The 21,635-nt window shown below is 40.3% G+C and overlaps 1 protein-coding gene across 2 annotated transcripts in view; it reads right to left on the bottom strand.

The window, feature by feature from the left end:
- Positions 1 to 7,755: 7,755 nt before the first annotated feature.
- Positions 7,756 to 21,635, bottom strand: part of FOXG1 (forkhead box G1) — a 77,721-nt gene continuing 63,841 nt past the window's right edge. The window contains exon 2 of one of the 2 annotated variants that reach the window (XM_077323007.1): positions 7,756 to 9,276. The gene's annotated coding sequence lies outside the window, so the exon portion shown is untranslated. Of the gene's footprint in view, positions 9,277 to 17,727; positions 17,793 to 21,635 lie in introns of those variants that run through there. The other variant, XM_077323006.1, reaches the window with a different exon arrangement.

Here is a 21,635-nt window from a genome sequence, read left to right as displayed (position 1 = left end):
TTAAAGCAATGATCTTCATAATTTTATTTTTAATTGAAATATATGGCATTTTTGGATCACAATTTAATGACTTCCCAATCTGATGCTTAATGAAAATATACTGCATTCCATTTGAGATAAGGAATGTGACAATGCAGTAAGAGTCTGCGTTCAGAAAAGAAGGAAGCCTACACAGATGGCAATGTGTGAGCATTAGAATAGGCCTAAGGCAGCTTTCCATAGATCCACAGTTTTAATGTCCTGGCAGCTAATGATTGCTAAACTAAATAGCAGCTAGTTGGAAGCTGCAGTACACTGTCAGAACAATAGGAAGTGACTACAAAAATGATGAGTTCATTCCCCAGAACAGCAAACATGCCTCCTCAACAATTCTCCCCAACCATGTGGACTAAACAAGGGGGGGTGGAGCCTGTTCCACTGAGAAATGTCTTCCAATGTTTAGATGGAATTTCTTTATCATTAATTTCATCCCACTGGATCTGGTCCGTCCCTCCGGGACAAGAGAGAACAACTCTGCTCCATCCTCTATATGGCACCCTTTTAAATACTTGAAGGTGGTTATCAGATCCCCTCTCAGTCATCTCCTCTCTAGGCTAAACAGACCAATCTCCCCCAACCATTCCTCAAACGTCTTGATCTCCAAACCCCTCATCATCATCGTTGTTGCCCTCCTCTGGACATGCTCCAGTTTTTCTATATCCCTCTTCAACTGGGGTACCCAAAACTGAACACAGTAATCCAAGTGAGGCCGAACCAGAGCGGAGTAAATATTCCGTTTGATACAGCCCCAAATCCCATTTGCCTTTTTAGCCATCGAGTCACACTGCTGACTCATGTTCAATGTATGGTCTAGTAAGACTCCTAGATTCTTTTTACACATACTACTACCAAGACAAGTCTCCCCCATCCTATATTGGTGTATGTGGTTTTTCCTACCTAAATGCACTCTCATTCAACCAAATCTACCACACAGGTCTAATGTGAGGATAATATGAAAAAGACAGTTATATATACTTGGAGGACATATGGCATAAAGAGAGATGAGGTTTTTTTCCTCTCAGTATATTCTGCATGGTAGTCAAGGTCTTCAAAGCCACAGTTATCAGCTGTTGGTTTGGGGCAAAGCAGGGCATCAGCCTGCCATTATTTATTATACATTTAAGCCTTCACATTTCTTTAAAAAATAGGAAAAAATAAAATTAAGATTAAATGCATACATTTTTAATAAGAGGGAGAAGACTTAGCACTTTTGCTTTATCTTCTTTTCTTTCAAGGTTTAATAATTCTACAAGTGGTGTTGGTAGTTTCCACAGATGAATTCACATTGGATGGAAGAACTCATCTTTCTGGCACGTTGGTCCCAGCCCTTCACAACCACCATTTCCCTTTCAGTTTTACATTTTTCTTAGCTCATAGTGCCAACACCAGCTATTCATTCCAGTCCAGTAACCCTTTGCTCCTCCCACCACCCCGAGTAAAAATAATCCTTGTTCTGTAATGTCCTTACAGTCACTCAGGTGGGATTTCCCATCCCAACTGAGGTTTGTTTCCTGAAGAGTGGATGGGACTTAACTCTCAGAGACCTATTTCCAAAACTGATCAAAAATTTGGATTTTGTATATTGTATTCATAGGAAGTACAATTATTCACACAAGTTTTGCAAATAAAGCTATGTGGGGCTAAAAACGATGCATACTATGTTCTACTAAAAGCATTTGCATTTGTAAAATGAAGAATGGTTTTGTACTTAAAGTTACTATTGTGTTTGTTGCAGGTTCATTTATGGTACCCTAGCATTTTTAAGATGGGCAAAAGGAAATCTTTACACATAGTGTGATTAAAATGTGGAATTCAACACCAGAGGAGGAAGTATTAGCCAGAGGATTAAACAGCTTTAAAGGGGGATTAAGTAGATTCACAGAGAATTGGTCTATCAGTGGCTATTAGCCATGGTGACTGATGAGAACTTCCATATTCAGAGGCAATAAACATTTGAATCCAGAGCCAGGAGGCAACATTGAGGAATATCTTGGCCTCTACGCATTGTTGTTGGCCCTCCAGTTTGACTACTGTGTAGAAAAGGATGCTGGACTAAATGGACCTTTGGTCTGGTCCAGCAAGGATGTTCTTGTGTAAGCAACATACATGTAAAGTATGAATGACAGACAGACATCCTTAAATGTGTTGGAGAAGCATGGCTCAGTCAGCACTCCTAGGTAGATGTGTATGGTTGCTAAAGAAAGTGAGTCAATCATGCATACACATACCCTTGATGATAGACCTGCTTCTTGGCAGCAAACATTTATGTTCCATATGGTGCTGCTCACCTCACTTTTCACTATCTAATGGACATCCTGTGCGATAGGTGGGGCCGAGAGAGCCCTGAGAGAACTGTGACTGACTCAAGGTCACCCATCTGGCTGTATGTGGGGCAGTGGGGAATCAAACTCAGTTCTCCATATTAGAGTCCACTGATCTTTAATCACTGCACCAAACTGGCAGAGCCAGTCACATAATTAGTCGCAGAGTGCAGATCTTTATGGTGGCAGCTGCTGTTTTTAAAATCCTGCCTAGCCAATCAAATGTCCAATAGCCAATCAGAAGTCTTGCTGGGCAAAAGCCACACTTTCCAAAAGCACTTGGTGGCACCAGGAACGGACATCCCTATATAGACGCTCCAGACTTCCTAGTGGAGATGGTAGCTCTGCAGCCATGATTGCAACCTTCTATGGAGCTCATAGGTTCTTGAATCTTGGCCTTTTCATTGCTGCAAGAGAAAGACTCCTATTTGCACATGGGCAGTAGTTTCAAAACTAGTCCAACTTCCCCAGTCTTTACCGAAGTTCCTACTCAACGTAGGTGTCAACATTATTTTTAAAACGAGACGTTAAATAAAGGCGATCCCCTCACATTCTCCTCGTTCGTGATTTGCAAGACTGGCAAGTCCAACTGATTGGAGAATCATAATTGCATCATGCCCTACAAGTAGTTGTGCATCTGCCATGTTCATGGAAATGATATGCAAATTATGTTAATTAAAGGCAACTAAGATGCGCACATTAGCTGTGGCATTCTGGCATGATTTATTTCCATTGCAGCCCTTGCTGCTGGATGAGCTGCCCATGCCTAGTCTGCAGCGTATCTAGCTCAGCAGAACATTGTGTGCAGCTGGGAATATGTTGCCTTCCTGCACCTCAGCCCCCACCCAAAAGGCAGCCAAACAGAAAGATGCCAGTCAAAACATACTCGCTCCTTTATTCACACTGTTGCTTTCTATCTCCACGCTCCATTTTTCTCTAAAAACAAATTTCACTTTTGAATGAGAAAGGTTAAAGGGGGGGGAATGAATTGCCAAAATGGCACAAATATTATATATATAAAAAAGAGATCTGTCACTGTTAATCACGGTATGTCTGCTGGAGAGAGAGAGAAAAAATAGAAACTATGAGAATTTTATGGAATAGGCAGCATGTGTGCATCACAATACATATGTTGTAATTGCGGACAGCAAACTCATGTGAACAGCAAACTCTAATTGAATAATATCTAGTGTTCAAATTAAGGTGGCCATTTTGTTCTCACTGTAATATGCATTCAACTGGATATATCTGGCCATTTCTCTGCTCCCTTCTTCCATTTATTTTGACCTTTCCTGATTTTGATGACAGATAGTTTGGTGTAGTGGTTATGTGTAGTTTGATGACAGAGAACCAATTTGGTGTAGTGGTTAGGAGTATGGACTTCTAATCTGGCATGCCGGGTTCAATTCTGCACTCCCCCACATGCAGCCAGCTGAGTGACCTTGGGCTCACCACAGCACTGATAAAATTGTTCTGATCAAGCAGTAATATCAGTGCTCTCTCAGCCTCACCCACCTCACAGGGTGTCCGTTGTGGAGAGAGGAAAGGGAAGGCGACTGTAAGCCACTTTGAGACTACTTCGGTTAGAGAAAAGCGGCATATAAGAACCAACTCTTCTTCTTCTTTTTCTAATGACTACCTAAATATATAAGATCAGTGAGAACCCAACAAGAGAAAGAAGAAATTCCTTCAACAGTTCCTGCTTCCTCCCGAGCCTTCATTTTGCCAACGCCCTTACTGCTCTGATGCTCCCTTTTAAATCTCCTCCACCCCCTTCCCTTCTGTCTTCTCCCCTCCCCACTGCCATTGACTGCTCCCTCCCCTGTAGTCTGTATCACAGCCACTTTCACCAGTCTCCTCTCTGACCCTCTGCCTCATGTGATTACCTGCCCATCTCTACACCCTCCCTTCTGTTCCTCAGTATCTGTACAGCTGTTGCTGTCTCCCTTCTGCCTTCATAGCCTCACTCAGGGGCAATCCATGGGGGGAAGGGGGAAGGGGTAGCAGTTTTCAGTCCTCCTCCTTCACACCAAGGAAAGAAGATGGTGCTTCCATCTCCATCACCGCTCATTGTACATTGTCTGCAGAAGCACAGGGGACATTCCTCTGTTGAGAGAGATTCATTACCCCTCCATTTTTGGTCAGTTTTTTTGGATTTTTGTGCACATATTGGATGTCCTCTAGGACTACATAAATATACTTTGTGTACCCTACATGTCTACAGTTTCTAGATGTAAGAATCTATAGATGGGTCCATGTTAAGAATCAGATATATTGGTAATAGATACATAAAATTCCAAAATATACTAAATTTCAGTTCATTTTGATATAAAAGCAGCTTAAACCGTTGCCACATAGAATACTAGGATCAACAAATAAATTTAATGGTGCCATTATAATTTAGCCTTAAGGATTTAACCATCTGCTTATGTGTGGTATATGCCCTCAAATAAAAAAAAAATTCTGTTCTATATTATTTCTGAAGAGAGGAGCAGAGGGAGTTAAAATTTTACAATTTTAACCAGTCAGTGGTTATTTGAACTCACATCCATGCCTCAATGGAGACCATCACTGTCTCCAGCCTGACAAGAGTATATGGCATATATCAAGAGACTCCAAATATTGACTGCAGAAACATGTATTGCACTGCTTCGAGGGGTTGAAGATCTTTGAAAAGACGGAGCTGGGTGCCATTCATTAGTTAGGAAATTGCCTTTCCCTGGAAAACCTTAATTGTTTCAGGGATATGAGAAGGAGGGATCTGAAGAAGGAGAATGGCTGAGGTAGTTTTGTGGGCATAATAAGCCATATGTGTTGCTTGGTTCTCCACAAACCTGTCAACTGGAAGACTATGCCCATATATTTAAAGGATTAAACTGTTCAATATGTCCCTCTATCTGCCATCTATTTCTTGCATGCCTTTTGGTAATGGTGAGGATTTGGGGGGTGGGGGTTGTAATGTATTACAAGTTTTCCTTTTGGCAGTATGTGGTAAAGGTTCAGAGAGTTCTCCTAAGGGCTACTTGGGAATCAGATAAAAATTACCATGTCATTGGCATATAACAAGGTGGAGGTCACTTTATTTGCTAGTTTAGGAGGGTGGAAACTTGGATTTAATAAAGCCCACACCATGGAATTAATGTAATAGTTGAAATGTAAAGGTGTCAGGATACATTTGTGTTTTGCTCCTTTCACCATTGGGAACCTGTCAGACAGGTAGCCCTGAGGGCTGTATCCTATGTTCAAGGAAATTACTTTCATGTAGCATGTGACTAAGTATGAAAAATCCTCTATCAATCATAGAGGTCACAAGCTTAGCCCATAATCTGCCTCTGGGGTTACTATAAAAAGTCACTTTAAAATCAGCAAAGGTGGCAGATAGCACCCCTTGTGGCCTAGAGCTGTATTTCTCTGCTAAATGATGTCATATCAAGCATTGGTCTGTGGTTTTATGACCAGCTCTAAAATCTGCCTGTTCCTGAATTAGTATATTTTCTTGGTTCATCCAGTCCTGGAGTTCTAGCAAAAATGTCTTGAATAAAGCTTGCTGACCACACTGCATAGGACGGTGCTAACTCCTTACCCAGACTAGTATGTATATTATCTGGGGATGTTCCTCAAGTTTGCTCCTGTGGGAATAAAAAGATGTAGTCTATGTGCCAGTTGTACTAAGTGTGGGATCTTGCAGTTTGATTTATCATTTTTGGAAGAACTGGGCGATAGTGAACTTGTCAATTCATGGGTTGGGGGAATGAAGTTACAATAAATATAAAGTGCTTCATTAGAGGATCCATGTTATAAATTTAATAACATTTGCCTGCCCAAGGGCCACATGGCTCAAGGGTGATAATTGATGTAAGAAGCTTTGTAGACTTGAAAAGAGTCAGGCCTCCCTTAGCTCTACCCTTCCCTTCCCCGGGTAAAGCTAGAAGACTGATTATATCAAACTCATCAGCAAGCAGTGGTTCTTTGCACTGAGTGGTTCTTTGCACATGCTGGGTTAGGAAGAGGTTGAAAGAAGCATCAACTGACTTGGATGTCCATCCTGCAATGTCCCATGATAAGAATTTAAGAGTCCTTTGGGGTCTGTATCTAAAGGGTTTGCAGTGGAATCTTCCTCTCTTGTCTTTGAAGTGGTTTCATCCATAGAAACCATTTGGGAATATTCTGCCTAGAAGGCAAATAGCTCCATCCCTGGACAGAGAGAGAACTATGGTAGGGATTCATGCAATGCACCCAGCTCATGATCTGTTGTGTTGCCACAGGGGACTATTTCTGACCAGTCTGTCTCCACTGATGGGCACTGAACTGGCATTCACTATGCAGTTTCTTCTAGAAATCTAATTATGATGGCAGGGCTTTCAGAGTCTGGCTGTTGTTCTGAGAATTTCAGGCGGGTCTGAGCTAATGTTGAATATAGATGATTTTCTCCTTGGGGAGGCTATTTTCTTCATTTGCTAGAAAGACCCTATATTTCCCCCCTGAATTAGTCCAGAGAGCCAGCCATGGGCCATATTTATACTTTCCCCAGTCAGAAAAACTCTTGACAGGTTAGAGATCTGACTCCAGAATGGATTATTCTGTGTTCCAGTAGCTGTTTATAATTCTCTTTGGAGTTTCATCCTCAAGGTCCAAGGAGACAACTATTTTGCCTCTTCTAGAGAAATTAGCAGGTAAACACATTCATCAGCAAATATTTGAAGTGTGACAAGGAATCTTCACATATTAAGCAACATTGTTGGAATTGTGGGGCAGCTGAAATTCAGGAGACTGCAGTCCATTTGATGTTTAATAATTTTTTTACATTCTCAAGACCAATAGGCTGTGCCTCTATTCTTAGTAGTTGACTCAAACAGAATACATTGGCTTGTCTGTTTGTTCAATAGCCCCCCTTTAGATGATTATCAGCAACCTGTTTTCTTTGGAGCCACTGTGTAGACCAAGCACTTTCCTCTCCCTGGTCCTGTCTCATTCCAAATGCTTGCTGAGACTCTTCTCTGAAATACTAAATATTATTTTGAGGCAGGATGTGGAGAGAGAAATGGTGAACTACCATTGACATTAATTAATTGTAGAGGAATAAACAATTATAGATTCATACAACTAGAAGATAATCAAGATTGTCTATCTGCTACGCATGGAAACAAAGATACTTTAGAAAGAAATATGGTTGACATATATTCTGATATATCTATCAAGATAAATTTGAATTATAGGTCACTCTCAGGATAATTCAAAGTTCTAGTTATAACCTGTACATAGCAGCCTAGGACCTCTGTACAAGGGCTGTCTGCTCCCTTAATAATTTGCTGATAAATTAATATCATCCTTCTTTGTTGGCTGCTACTCTATGAAGTGAGATAGATTACCACAAGGACATGGTCTTCTCTGTTGTGGCACTTTGCCTTTGAAACACCCTCCCCACAGACTTTTGCCTAGTGCCAAATAAAACATATTTTAAATGTAGAACTTCTATGCTGTTTTATCTTACAGACATCTGTTCTTGGATATTGACTATTTGTGATATTTTACTGATTCTAGATTTTGTTGACAGAGCTGCTATTCTGTTTTGTGTTGTAGGCTTTATTGGATTTGAACAACATGATGTAGCCAATATAATATTTATATCAGATTGTTTTCACTATTTTTGTATTCTATTTTTGAGCATGGAATAAAATAGTTTAAAATATATTTTTAAAACACAACAAAATAAAATCTCATTGTGGAAATAGCATTCCATGGATCACAGTCACAATAATTACGCGATCTAATCAAGTTGCCTGATTGCTAGGGTTCACTTGAGTATTCTCAAGTAATCAAAATTTGGCAAACATTCCATTTCTACCAGTCACTTCTGAATTGGAAATTTCAAATTTTATAATTTCAAATCAAAGATGCTAATTTTAACCTAGCATTTTTAGAGTACAATCCTAAACAGAGCTAAGAAGAAGAAGAAGAAAAGGCTGTTATACCTCAATTTTCTCTACCTTAAGGAGTCTCAGAATTGCTTGCAATTGCCTCTCCTTCCTCCCCCCACAACAGACACTCTTCAAGGTAGGTGGGGCTAAGAGAGCACTAATAGAACTGTTATGCAAGAACAATCCTAAGAGAACTAGCCCAAGGTCACCCCACTGGCTGCAGGTGGAGAAGTGGGAATCAAACCCAGTTCTCCAGATGAGAGTCCACCTCTTTTAACAACTACACCGCACTGACTCTCATTCTCCCTAGATGTTCTATTGTAGATTCATGAAAATGTCTGAAACAATCTCAGCCCTCCTCCCAAACAGCTGAAGAATGAACAAGAATTTCTTAGTTATGATGAGGTATGTTAAGTTCAAAAGTGTATGTCCAATATTTCCTTAGCCCTTTCAGCTCTGGCTATGGGACAGAGTCAGCACTGATCACTCTGGTAGATTATCCTTACAGATAAAGGGAAAGTCAGATAAAGGGAAAACATCACTATTAATGCTACTTGTTCTACCATCCTTCAACACAATCATTGCAACATCTTACATTTTATATTAAATTTAATGGAACAGTCCTAAAATGGTAGCTCCAACAGACCTCTGGGAACAAGACATGCCAGGGAACTATGAATGCCATTCAAGAAGTGGATTTTTTCCATCTTCCCCTTCAGTGGTGCTGTGTTCTTTTGCTGAAGCTGAGTCCAAGCCAGTGACAAACACCATGCAACTCTTGCCCGTCATGGCCTCCATTTCCATCACAGAGGATAAGATCAATGCCCTTTTCAAAGCAGCAGATGTGAATGATGAACCTTTCTGGTCAGGCCTGGTTGCAAAAGCTTTGACCAACATTGACCCTGGAAGTGTCATCTGCAGTGTTGAAGTGGATGATGATGCTCCAGCTGCTACAGCCCTGGCTGGAGGAGAGGCCCCCATGGGTGGTGCTGCTCCTGCTGAAGAGAACAAAGAAGAGTCTGAAGAGTTGGATGGTGGCATGGGCTTAGACTCACTCAGGTGCAGTATTTCCCTATTTAGCTAACTTTTTCCTCTGTAAAATTTAATGTGTATGTTTTTGCTTGTGTATTAATTTTGAGTGTATCCCAATATTTTCCAAAACAAATTCCCTTAAGTTTAAGCTTAATTGTCATCATTCTTTAAGAAGGGTTTCTTCCAGGGAAAGGATACCACAAAAAATTGGTAGAAAAGATCTTGTGTTACCCAGCTTATTCATAATTCCCCTGAATTCCCTTGGAGGGATCCAATTTGGGTTACAGGTTTTGGACACATTGACTAAGATGATTCTTGTAAAATATTATACAAATATTTTAGTAAAAACAAGAAATTGGATTTTAGAATCCTCACACAATTATTTACATATGAATTGTTTATTGCCCCTCCCCCCACTTAATATTTTAGATGACCTATTCTGGTTGGGTGCTGGGATGAAGATTTGTCTCTAAAGACTTATTTGTGAAGCTGGGTTATGTTTTTTCCCCCTTTATAGAACTTTAGGATGGACAAGCACTTGGAAGCTAGTTGCACACATATACATTCTATTCAAAGCAGCTGTAGGCTATAGAACGCTATCAGAAGACTAATATATCCCAATCAGATGGGATTTATTTATAGGCTACACTCTTTTTGCAATGTTAGATGCCTCATTAACTTGATTCAGCTCACACACAGCAAAAATATCCCCTCCCTCTTCACATTTTTTGATAGAAGGAATTATCATTTCTTGTTTCATTTCATAAAACACTTTTGCAGTAAGGACATGTTTCAGAAGTATGTTAAGCATGTGTCTATCTTGAATGGCAGAAGTCTTTTCAGTTATTCCATTCTCTGTAAAAAAAATCAGTCAGGATGAATACTTCGTTCACATGCCTATGTCTCATGCACTTAGGCACTGGCCTCCCATTTTTATTCAGAGACAAAATGTTGTGATAAAGACAGGAGCATAAACTTTGTTATATAGAGCTGATGCCTCTGAAGGAAACTCTAGTTGCAAATTTTCAAAGCCTTCAATGGATCTTCATCAGTCTTCAGTATACACTGAAAGTCCTTTGTTATTTTGTAAATTTTGGTGACATATCTAATAACTGAAGCAGATAATTATCTGTATTCTGATCTTATATATCTTTTTCCAAAGAGGTATTCACCAAATCTTGAACATGAGCCTTAACTCCACTTTGAGGCAACCTATGGTTATTTCTGGTCATAGTGCATAGAAGGTGTCTCCTAACACGTTCTGTAATTGGGCAAAGTATAAATGAGACTGACAGATCTCTTCTTTAAAATGTATAAGTGGGTAGGGTGATATGGGGTAATCAAGGAAGCAGAAAAGGGGGACATATGTCCTCATCATATTCACAGTATTTGATTTCTTGCTGCACACCATTTTGAGGAGGAATAGGTTTAAACAATCAAAATTTCAACTTTCCGGCAAGTTGGATATTTAACATAGTAACATGAATGGCACCTCCTAGAGCCCCTTGGTTACCACTTCTGTTTATACAGTATATATAGGGGTGGGGGAACTGGACAGATTTAAATTTTGTAGCATTTTGGAACTGCATAATGAATGTTCAATGAATGTTCAAAAGAACAGACTTATCCGGGACCCAGAATACCAACTGTTTTAGTAATCTGTTTCAGTCCAGGCCGGAAAGAACATCTCTCTGAGAAAGATGGTAATTCATTCTCCATACTCATTCAGTCTTTGGCCTCTTTGTTGAGACTGCGTGCAAGGATTCCAATTAGTGCCATTAAAAAAGCATATATTCCATTATAATAACGATGCTTGGAATTACAGATGTACAATACAAAATCACAATTAAATGGAAACGAGACAAAACAGAATCTGAAATAAGATCTGACTACCAGAGAGTGTTGTTCTATGTACATGTCATTTTCTGTTAGTGTTCAAATAAATTCTGTCATCATGATTGCGCTAGACTTCTGGAATTCCCTGTCTACATATAGCAAGGGAACTTTTGTGAATGAAATCTTCTTGTTCAAAGTAAATGTAGTCAGTTTCTGAAATCTCAGAGAACTAGTAGGTCTTGAAACGATTGTGTACTAATTGTATCCAAGACCTGTGGAGCAAATATGTTTAATTTAGGATATTCATGTTGACTTTCTTGCAACATGAAATTTAATCCTGATAAAACAAGGGTACTACTATGGGGAGGGAGGTCTGACCCAGAAATAGGCATATGTCCTTATCTTGATGAGGTTCCACTTCCCCAAAAGGAGCAAGTTTGTAGCTTTTGAGTACTGCTGGACCAAGACCTCCTGTTAGATAATCAGGTGGCAGCAGTGGCCAGGTTCATTAGCTTAAGCTGGTGACCCTGCTATGGTCCTTCCTGGGCAGAAAGATCTTACTACTGTGGGACTTGTCCTGGTGATTTCTAGATTAGGTCTCTGCAGTGTGATTTATATAGGGCTGCTCATCTGGAAGCCAAAGTTGTGTAAAATGATACAGCAAGAAACTTGACTAGACTGGCCATGGTAACTACATCACTCCAGTCTTGTTTCCGTTGGAATATACAAGATCTATAGTGTGCATGATTCAAAAGCATATAAAGGGTACATCAGGGTACATCAGAGATAGGGTACATCAGAGATGTGCATTTAGCATAGTTACATTAGGAACTTACTGATATTTTTCAAATTATCTCCTCTTATGTCTTGATTGGATCAGTTCAAATGAAGATGGACTGAAAATTGGTGGAAGGAACATTAACAATTTGAGATATGCAGATGATACCACATTGCTGGCAAAAATTAGAGAATTGAAACAACTCATAGAATCATAGAATAATAGAGTTGGAAGTGACCTCATGGATCATCTATTCCAACACCCTGCACTATGCAGGACACTCACATCCCAATCTCTCATTTACTGTAACTTTCCACTCCTTTGCCTTCATAGAATCAGCCTCTCCATCAGATGGCTATCTAGCCTCTGTTTAAAAATTTCCAAAGATGGAGAACCCACCACCTCCTGAGGAAGCCTGTTCCACTGAGAAACCGCTCTAACTGTCAGGAACTTCTTCCGGATGTTTAGATGGAATTTCTTTTGAATTAATTTCATCCCATTCGTTCTGGTCTGTCCCTCTGGGGCAAGAGAGAACAATTCTGCTCCATCTTCCATATGGCACCCTTTGAAATACTTGAAGATGGTTATCAGATCCCCTCTCATTTGTTTCCTCTCTAGGCTAAATGGACCAAGCTCCCCCAACCTTTTTAAATAAGTGTTGGTCTCCAAACCCCTCACCATCTTTGTTCTCCTCCTCTGGACATATTCCATTTTGTCAACATCCCTCTACAACTGGGGTGCCCAAAACTGAACACAGTACTCCAAGTGAGGCCATACCAGGGCAGAGTAAAGCAGTACCATCACCTCCCATTATTTTGACATGATACTCTGTTTGATACAGCCCAAAATCCCATTTGCCTTTTTAGCCACCGAGTCACACTGCTGACTCATGTTCAATGTATGGTCTACTAAGACTTCTAGATACTTTTCACAAATGCTACTGGCAAGACAAGTCTCCCCAATCTTATATTGGTGTATTTGGTTTTTCCTACCTAAATGCAGAACTTTACATTTGTTGATGAAGGTCAAAGTAAAACTGTTGATGAAGGTCAAAGCAAAAAGTGTCAAGGCAGGATTATAGCTGAACATCAGGAAGATAAAAAGTACTGATTACTAGGGAATTAAAAGAAATTGAAATTGTTCAAGATTCTCTATTCCTGAGCACTATCATCAACCGAAAGGGAGATTTTGTCCAAGAAATCAGAAGGAGATTCTAATGTATGTATTTTAAGTGCTTTTTAATGTCTCAGATGTCTTAATATTCTAACATTCTATTTTAATGTTTGCTGCCTTGGGGATCCTGAATTGAGGAGAGGTGGCATGAAAATGTTTTCAACATACACACACACACACGCACATACACACACTTGGGAATGGGTGGGAGTTGTACCTAAAGCATGTTTCCTATTTAAACCAATAGAGATTTGGTAAATTTGAAAGTGTATGCTCAATATTTATTCATATTTTGTTGGCTCTGATAAAAAGATATTACTCTATTATTGGGTTTGGATTTTTTTTTCATGGAAAATCCTGCATTTAGATGTTCAAGTAAAGAAATCTAGTGAAGGAGAAGGATGTTTTCGCAGGACTTTGTTTATGGGGGGGAGGCGGGATCAGCACTAAGAAATGCAGCTTTGTTTGGTTTCTCTGGATTTGCTAATTTGTGCCTCATCTATACTCCAGTTTCGTTAATATAAGAATGAATTCATTTTTTCCTACTTCTGTCGGCCTTAAAAGGGGCCATGTATGCTCCAAACCTTGCTGGTGGCAAGGGTTCATAGGAAATGCAGACTTTTATATTTTCAAAAACAGATTCCGTTTTTGCTTTTGTATCCCAGGAGACCCAGAAGCATCTTGACATCTAATTTGCACCCGGCACCATGGAATCTAATTAAGTAAGTAACACCTCTTGATCTCCATGTTAGGAAAACTATATACTGCAGAATTTGGGGCTCTGCCTACTTACCCTGCATTATATTCCACCCTTTTTCTGCTCCCCAATCCAAGTTGATATAGTTCTTGGATAACTGATAGCTTGTCTTCCCTTTTTTTCCTTCGGTATATTAGAAATACCTTTGTTCTTTTGGGGGGTTCCCCCCATCAATCAACATGGTTACATACAATTTCTGTCTATTAATGGAAATCGCATTCATAATTGATTTGATTTGAATATTAAAGAATCTGATTTAGACTTTTAAAAGACGGGGGGGGGGGGGAACACCACTCAGACCTCTTCCCATTTTTCCCACCTATTACCTAAAAGTATGAGAAACAGAAGAAGAAGAAGAAGAAGAATTGGTTTTTATGCCCCACTTTTCTCTACCAGAAGGAATCTCAAAGTGGCTTATAATTCCCTTCCTCTCCTCAAAACAGGCATCCTGTGGGGCTGAGCATGCCCTGATAGTACTGCTCTATGAGAACAGCAAAAGAGGAGAGGGGAGATGGAATGAAATTTTCTGTTCTTTTTTCAGATCCATTCACCACTATTGAACCCACCTACTTACAATCAACTCCCGGGACAGAAAGTGAGGAGGGCAGAGCTCCTTTTTTAATTCTCCCCATTTTATCCTGTGTATTTTATTGTCCTCTGTTGTTTGAGCTATGTTTTCTCCTGGCCAAGCTCCAGTCCCAGAATGAGGGCAAACCTGAAGAAAAATGGTGAAACCATTGACTCACAGAAAAGTAAGAAATTGGGAGTTTGTAGGTTAGCTCCTTTCTCTCACATACTATTTTGTCTTTTAAAAGACACATGCACAAACATGTCACTTGAGCATGTCACTAATATTGTCATGTCTCCAGGTGCCCATTCTGCAAGTGGTAGCGTTGATTGCCATGGAAGCAGTCATAGTGCCAGGTTCTCTTATTGGACTTCAGTTTCTGAAGGAGAGGGGTTATGTAAGGTAAAGCTATCCCCTGTGCAAGCACTGGGTCATGTCTGACCTTTTGGGGCAACGCCCTCTAGTGTTTTCTTGGCAGACTCAATACGGGGTGGTTTGCCAGTGCCTTCCCCAGTCATGACCATTTACCCCCCAGCAAGCTGGGTACTCATTTTACCGACCTTGGAAGGCTGGAAGGCTGAGTCAACCTTGAGCCGGCTGCTGGGATCGAACTCTCAGCCTCATGGGCAGAGCTTTCAGACTGCATGTCTGCTGCCTTACCACTCTGCGCCACAAGAGGCTCTAAAGGGGGGGGTTATGTAAGAGGGGTTTAAAAAGGAGGAATTAAGAAAGGAGGAATTGCAGGCCAGAATATGTTTCCAATTGGAAAAGGTGGATATAACTAGTTGCAGTTATGATATTAAAGAACCCAGCTCTTATTTTTAAATGACAAAAGAGTTCAGTCTAAATATGACTATTGGTTCTTTACCAAGCCCTGTTCTTTTCACCTTTGATATATTGCCTTAGAAAATCCACATTACAGTAAGGTACAGGCTCAATAGGGCTGCCTTCAAAGAATGTCAGTATCAGTTTTTCCATTTTGCCTAGATGCCTGCTAACGGCACTGGACTGTTTCAACTCCTAGTTGACCTTTGCCCTTTCCATTTTCATGAAACTAGCATCTGAATGGGCATCTGTACTGACACAAGCAGTTGTGAACCCTTTGACCATATATAGTTTGCTCTAAAGGGGAAGAGAACCTAATTATGACCCAGACAGAATCTATGACGATTCCATGGAAACTGAACAAGACATTTCAACTTTACGCTTGAAATGCTGATGCCTCCCAGCCTGGCCCAGAAAATGGTTAAGTCATGGGGTCTGAGACATTATAGTCAATAGTTCTAAATAGGTTTAACTATTAGTCGATAGGCCTAAATCAGCTCCAGTCCTAGCTGTGGATCACCCTTCCTTTCCTCATTTTTGAATTTCAGATCATACACTGCCTGATCTAGATATACTTACATAAAGGTGGATACAGAGACAGAGGATCTGCAGTTTGGGGAATGAGAGCAAGAAAGGAAATGTGTCACTGTCGGCTTTCCCATATAGGAATATGAGGAGCTACTTTAATACTGAGTCAGCCTGCTGTTCCTTGCTATCTGGCAGAGGCTCCCCAGTATTCCAAGTAGAACATTTCCCAATTCTCCAGCCTGACACTGTTTTCACTGGAGTAGTCTGAAACGGGGACATCATTCGTGAAAAGCATATATTGTACTGCTGAGCTATGAAGTCTTCAAACCTATCACATATACGTTGAGAACATCTTCCTCAGCTGAAATTCTGTAGAACTGTACAAACAGCCAAACTGAGTGGGGAAAACTTCCGAGCCCATGTCATTTCAGATTCCTGTGGGAGTAGTATATCTAAATAGGAAAAGCCCTTCTTCACATTGAAGAACAGTGGTTGCTTCCATGCAGCCATGAGTTTGCATAGGTTTGCTCCCATTAAAAACATGTTTGCAGGGACAACTGAGCCTCAGAATAGGGATGATTTTTCCATGCTTTATCCCATACTAGCCTTTCTACCACCAAAGAACAGTCCTGCTGGATCAGCTAGTGGCCCATCTTGTCCAACATCCTGTTTCACATAGCAGCCAGTCAGTAACTCCGGAGGGTCAACAAACAAGGCAAAGAGACCAAGACCTTCACCTGATATTGCACTAGTATTATATATTAAAAAGACAAAAATTATGACCACTGTAAAAAAAACAGACAGATCATGATAATAAATGGTGAAGAGACTGAATGCATTCAAGAAATCATTTTGCTTAGATCACAAGTTCGTAAGAGTGGTGATTGCAGTATGGAAATAAAATATCAAATTGTTCTGGATCGCTCAGCAAAGATAAGCTTGACCTGAACATGGAAAAGCAATGACATAAGCCAGACTACCAAGTGTTATGTGTGATAGAACTCCTCACTTCTGGACTGTCACACAGTGCCCAATGATCCATGGCAACCCCCCATCAGTCTAGGCTTACACCAAGCCAGAATCCATGTTCCCTTGTCAGCCAGAGCACAAGCCTAGCCAGACTCCATTTTCTTTTCAGCATGACCAAAGCCACTGATCTGACCTGACAGCTGCAACCTTCAACGTGTTCTGCATTCCTTTTTCCCCCACTCCATTGTATTACTTATCAAGTGACCAGCAGAGTCCATTTTGCTTTAGGGCTTCCTGCCCAAGTACTTTGTGTTCAGACCTGGGAATCACTCCAGCCAATCTGCCAAGGGGAATCATAGTATCATAGAATAATAGAGTTGGAAAGGACCTCATGGGTCATCTAGTCCAAACCCCTGCACTATGCAGGACACTCACATCCCAGTCGCTCATCTACTGTAACCTGGCACCCCTTTGCCTTCACAGAACCTAGGAGGTGGTGAGCTCCCCCTCACTGGCAGTCTTCAAGCAAAGGTTGGATGCACACTTTTCTTGGATGCTTTAGGATGCTTAGGGCTGATCCTGCATTGAGCAGGGGGTTGGACTAGATGGCCTGTATGGCCCCTTCCAACTCTATGATTCTATGAATCTATTTGCCCATCAGCTTAACTGGATGCACCCTGAATTCTAGCATTATGGCAGAGGGAGTTCCCACTTCCTTCACCCAAAGCATAGTTTTACAAGTTTTTATCAGGTTCCCCCTTAGTCACCTTTCTCCTAAACCGAAAAGTCCCTTGCTCTTTCTCTCCAATCCCCTCATCATTTTGATTGCCCTCTTTTATACTTTTAACAAGTCTGTAATATCCTTTTAATATGCAATGACCAGGATGCTCACAGAACTCCAAGTGAGACCTCACTGAACATCTATACAGGGGCACTACAATACAGGAAATGGACACAGGAAAAGCTTTACCTCTTGATTTTGCTGGCCCAGTTTAGCATGCAGAAAAGATTCCCAGACTTTCTAAAACTGGTTTGCTAAAAAATATTCCTCCAGGAGAGAAAGAGAAAATACACACGTTTAGAATTTGCATTGATTCCATTCATTCAATTGAGATTCCAAGTTGTGATGCTGATTCCTAGGCTCATAATAAATGTATGACAGATTATGGCTGCTTCAGAGAAATTGTATAGTCAGAAAAAGAAATGCAGTTTTAAAATACATCCCTTTAAAATATTTAAATAAGCAATACAATTAGCCAAGCACTTAGGATTTATTAGCTACAGCAAGTAAAATTAATAAGTAAATTCAACTAAAAATGATTATGTGTCACAGTATATGGTTTTTACGTTGACATTTCACATAATCTGACTTTGCTAGAGGAGAAATCACTCATCTGTTAAAATTACTTTTTAAAAGCTGTCAAAATTGGAAAACCTGCTGTCAAAAATATGATGAGAGAAGTTTAAAAATGGTAAAGTATGTTGTCTTAGTAAAAAAAAACATTATCTTTGGAATGGAAAACTTTGATATTGTCTCATAATACTCAAAGTGTATCTTTTTCTATGCATAGACAATTGTGTATGGTGTGTATGTGTGTGTGTATGGATGTTTTGAAAAGTAATATGCTGATGTATTGTCTGTACCATCTCCAGAACATTGGTTCTAACAGAACTCAAGTTAGTTCTCCACAGTCATATTGCAGAAATAATTTTGTGATTTCAGGTTTATATCAATAATCCAGCAATCTTTGGTCAACTGTCCATCTTGCGGTTGACTTTAGCAATTTCTTTTAAAGTAAACACAGTATGACTTTGTAGAGTTTTTGATAATAAAGAATTTTGTTTTGCTGTTCACATCTCTATAGACATGTTTGATATTAGTTATGGTTTATGGTCTATGGTTTATGTAATGCATTGGATCCTATTATTGTGTTCTTATAATGACAGGGTTTTAAAGGATCTTTCCACTGGAACAGAGGTGTGTTCTGCCAAAACGAAGCCTCCTCAGTTGGATAAAGGACCTGCTGTTAGTGGAATGGAATCATAGGATCTAACCCACAGTCTACCAGATGAATGAAGCTTGATTTTTCTGTACTTAGTTGGGTTGGACTACAGGAAGACTACAAGCTGATTTAAATATTTTCCAGTTGATTGAAATTAATATATTTTGCCAACCAAAGGTCAGATATGAAGTAAGTCTACTATTTGTGCTTGTTGCTTGTTTAATCTGTCTCCACTATGGCAATGGCAAGCACTTTGGTAAATGGAAAGAGAATCATCTCATTTCAAGGTCCAGTAAGTATCTTAACTGAAACACTAGCTTGGCAACTTTTTACAATAATACTCCTTAGTGATTTGCAACAGATATCCTGAAATGTACAGAGGAAAAGTACAGCACAGAGGAGATTGGTTTTCATTCTCCATGCCATTCCATTAGCCCTATTAAAGGCTATTTTATGTTGCTCAAGATCCTTTTCTTAATTTTGATATCAATGTATCCAGGATGTAATGAGTTACCTTTGTTTCTTTACGCCTGTCAAGAATGCAGAATGTGTGAGGCAGAATCACATCTATAAGGATTCATTCACTGAAACTTTCCCATTTGTGAAAACTACAGATAACAGAGAGGGGGGAGAGAGAGAGAGAGAGAGAGAGAGAGAGAGAGAGAGAGAAAGAAAGAAAGAAAGAAAGAAAGAAAGAAAGAAAGAAAGAAAGAAAGAAAGAAAGAAAGAAAGAAAGAAAGAAAGAAAGAAAGAAGGTTCCATAGGTTTTATAGGTAGGAGTGCAGAAAACTTCTGTCCCCTTTTCAGACCTAGTAGTGACTCGTGTTAAATTCAAACCATCCTTCCATCTCTCATGGATTACAGTTTTATTGCAGCCCTGGCAGATGTGTTTCAAGCAATATCTTCTGCTCAAAAACAGTAATCAACATTATGTTCTGGGTTCAGACAAAGATTGTATTTGAAGGCTCCCAAAGCCATAGAAGCACATGGCATCTAAACAGTTTTCAGACTAATGGGACTGATTCCAAAATAAGTATGCAAAGCCTGTCTAATTAAAGAGAAACCAAATTCCTTCTAATATAAGAGAGAAATCATACAAGGCTGACCAGCTTCCTAAGAACTCGTCGCATGGCTTCTTAAATGTTTTGCAGCCCATGCTGGCTTTTTCACCCAAACAGCTACTGCCAGTCATAAGACTGCCAGGCACAAGTTTTGAATTCCTTGTAGAGTGACTTTTTGGTTTTGGATCAAAAGTTGTGGTTACCAAAAAGGCACTTCATAGTAATTTCAACAATGTAGTTGGCAGTCAAATGGTAAGTTCAGAAGGCTATATGAATAGATCATCTGCCCTTTTCTTTCCAACTTGAGGTCTTCTGGGATCCTTGTCAACGTACTAGACTGCTGTTGTCACTAGTGAGTGTGGTATGCTTAGAATGAGGTCAGATGACTTTGTGAAGAAATTTATCTCTAAGATGGAGTCTTCACATGACTCATTGGATCACCATTGGCAGACTTTAACTTAAACTGGAAAAGTCAAATAGGATTTATCCACATGAATGCTTAAGATTAAAAATAATATATACAGGTTCCAGCCGACATATCCTGGACCTCTGCCAATCAGTCCCAGGCAAAGTAGGTGGCTTGTGAACTACTATCTTCTTTCCAAGTTTCCACAAGTCTCTGTATTGAAATTTCAGATGAGTGAATTTTCCACATTGTAGTCAGTAATACCACTTTCTCATCAAACTCTGTTCAACTCTAGTTAGTCATGCACTGGGTCAGTTCATTACAATATTGAAAAAACAATGTATATAAAATCTCAGGGATCTTATTTATCATGATAAATAAGATCCCTGAGATTTTATATACATTGTTTTCACTTTCTCTTCCTCACTTCCCTCATTGATGAAAATCTGGGAGGGGGGGCAACCTGGGTAGCCCAACCCAGACTGACCTCGTAAGTGCGCACAATCTAAGTCCTGGCTAGGATTTGGATGGAAGATCTCCAAGTAACACAAAGGTCGTGACACTGAGGTAGGCAACAGCAAACTACCTGGGAACATCTCTTGCCATGAAAGCTCCATGGGGTTGCTGTGAGTCAGCTGTGACGGGATGGCACTTTCCACCAGCATGCAGGGAGACCAATTCCCACAAAGGTGAACATCTTACTTCCCTGCTATTCTGTTTTCCAAATCTTCTGATAAATGTGGTTTTTCAGTTTGCCAGTCAAGCCATTTAAACAAAGGTAGTTCACAGAATCTCACAAACAGCTGAGTCAGAATTCTGCACATACATCTTTGTTGTTAGTTGTAAAGTCATGTCCGACCCATCGCGACCCCATGGACAATGATCCTCCAGGCCTTCCTGTCCTCTACCATTCCCTCGAGTCCATTTAAGCTCGCACTGACTGTTTCAGTAACTCCATCCAGCTGCCTCATTCTCTGTCGTCCCCTTCTTCTTTTGCCCTCAATCACTCCCAGCATTAGGCTCTTCTTTGGGGAGTCCTTCCTTCTCATGAGGTGGCCAAAGTATTTAAGTTTCATCTTCCAGATCTGGCCTTCTAAAGAGCAGTCCTGGCTGATCTCCTCTAGGGCAGAGTCTGCACTTACTTTCTTTATTCCATTGTCAATCCTGTTGAATTCAGATCACTTTGAACTCGGGTCTTCCTCTCCCCCCCCCATCTGCACGTGGTTAGGGAGGCTCAGAAGATGAGGGGGGCTCTTTCTTTCTTTTCTTCTCTTCTTTCTTTTCTCCCTGCTTGGGAGAAGCCAAGCAGGGAGCCTCTTTCTTTTCTTGGAGGGGGGGAGGGGAGAGGATCGAAAAAGGCAGAGGAAGGAGGAAAAATCCAGGACCGACAGAAGTTGAGAGAAGTTAGGGGCTGCTCCTTT

Source organism: Paroedura picta, chromosome 2, assembly GCF_049243985.1.
Source record: "Paroedura picta isolate Pp20150507F chromosome 2, Ppicta_v3.0, whole genome shotgun sequence".
Classification (NCBI taxonomy): domain Eukaryota; kingdom Metazoa; phylum Chordata; class Lepidosauria; order Squamata; family Gekkonidae; genus Paroedura; species Paroedura picta.
The sequence above is the reverse complement of the archived record's forward strand: the minus strand, read 5'-3'. Positions and strand labels throughout refer to the sequence as shown.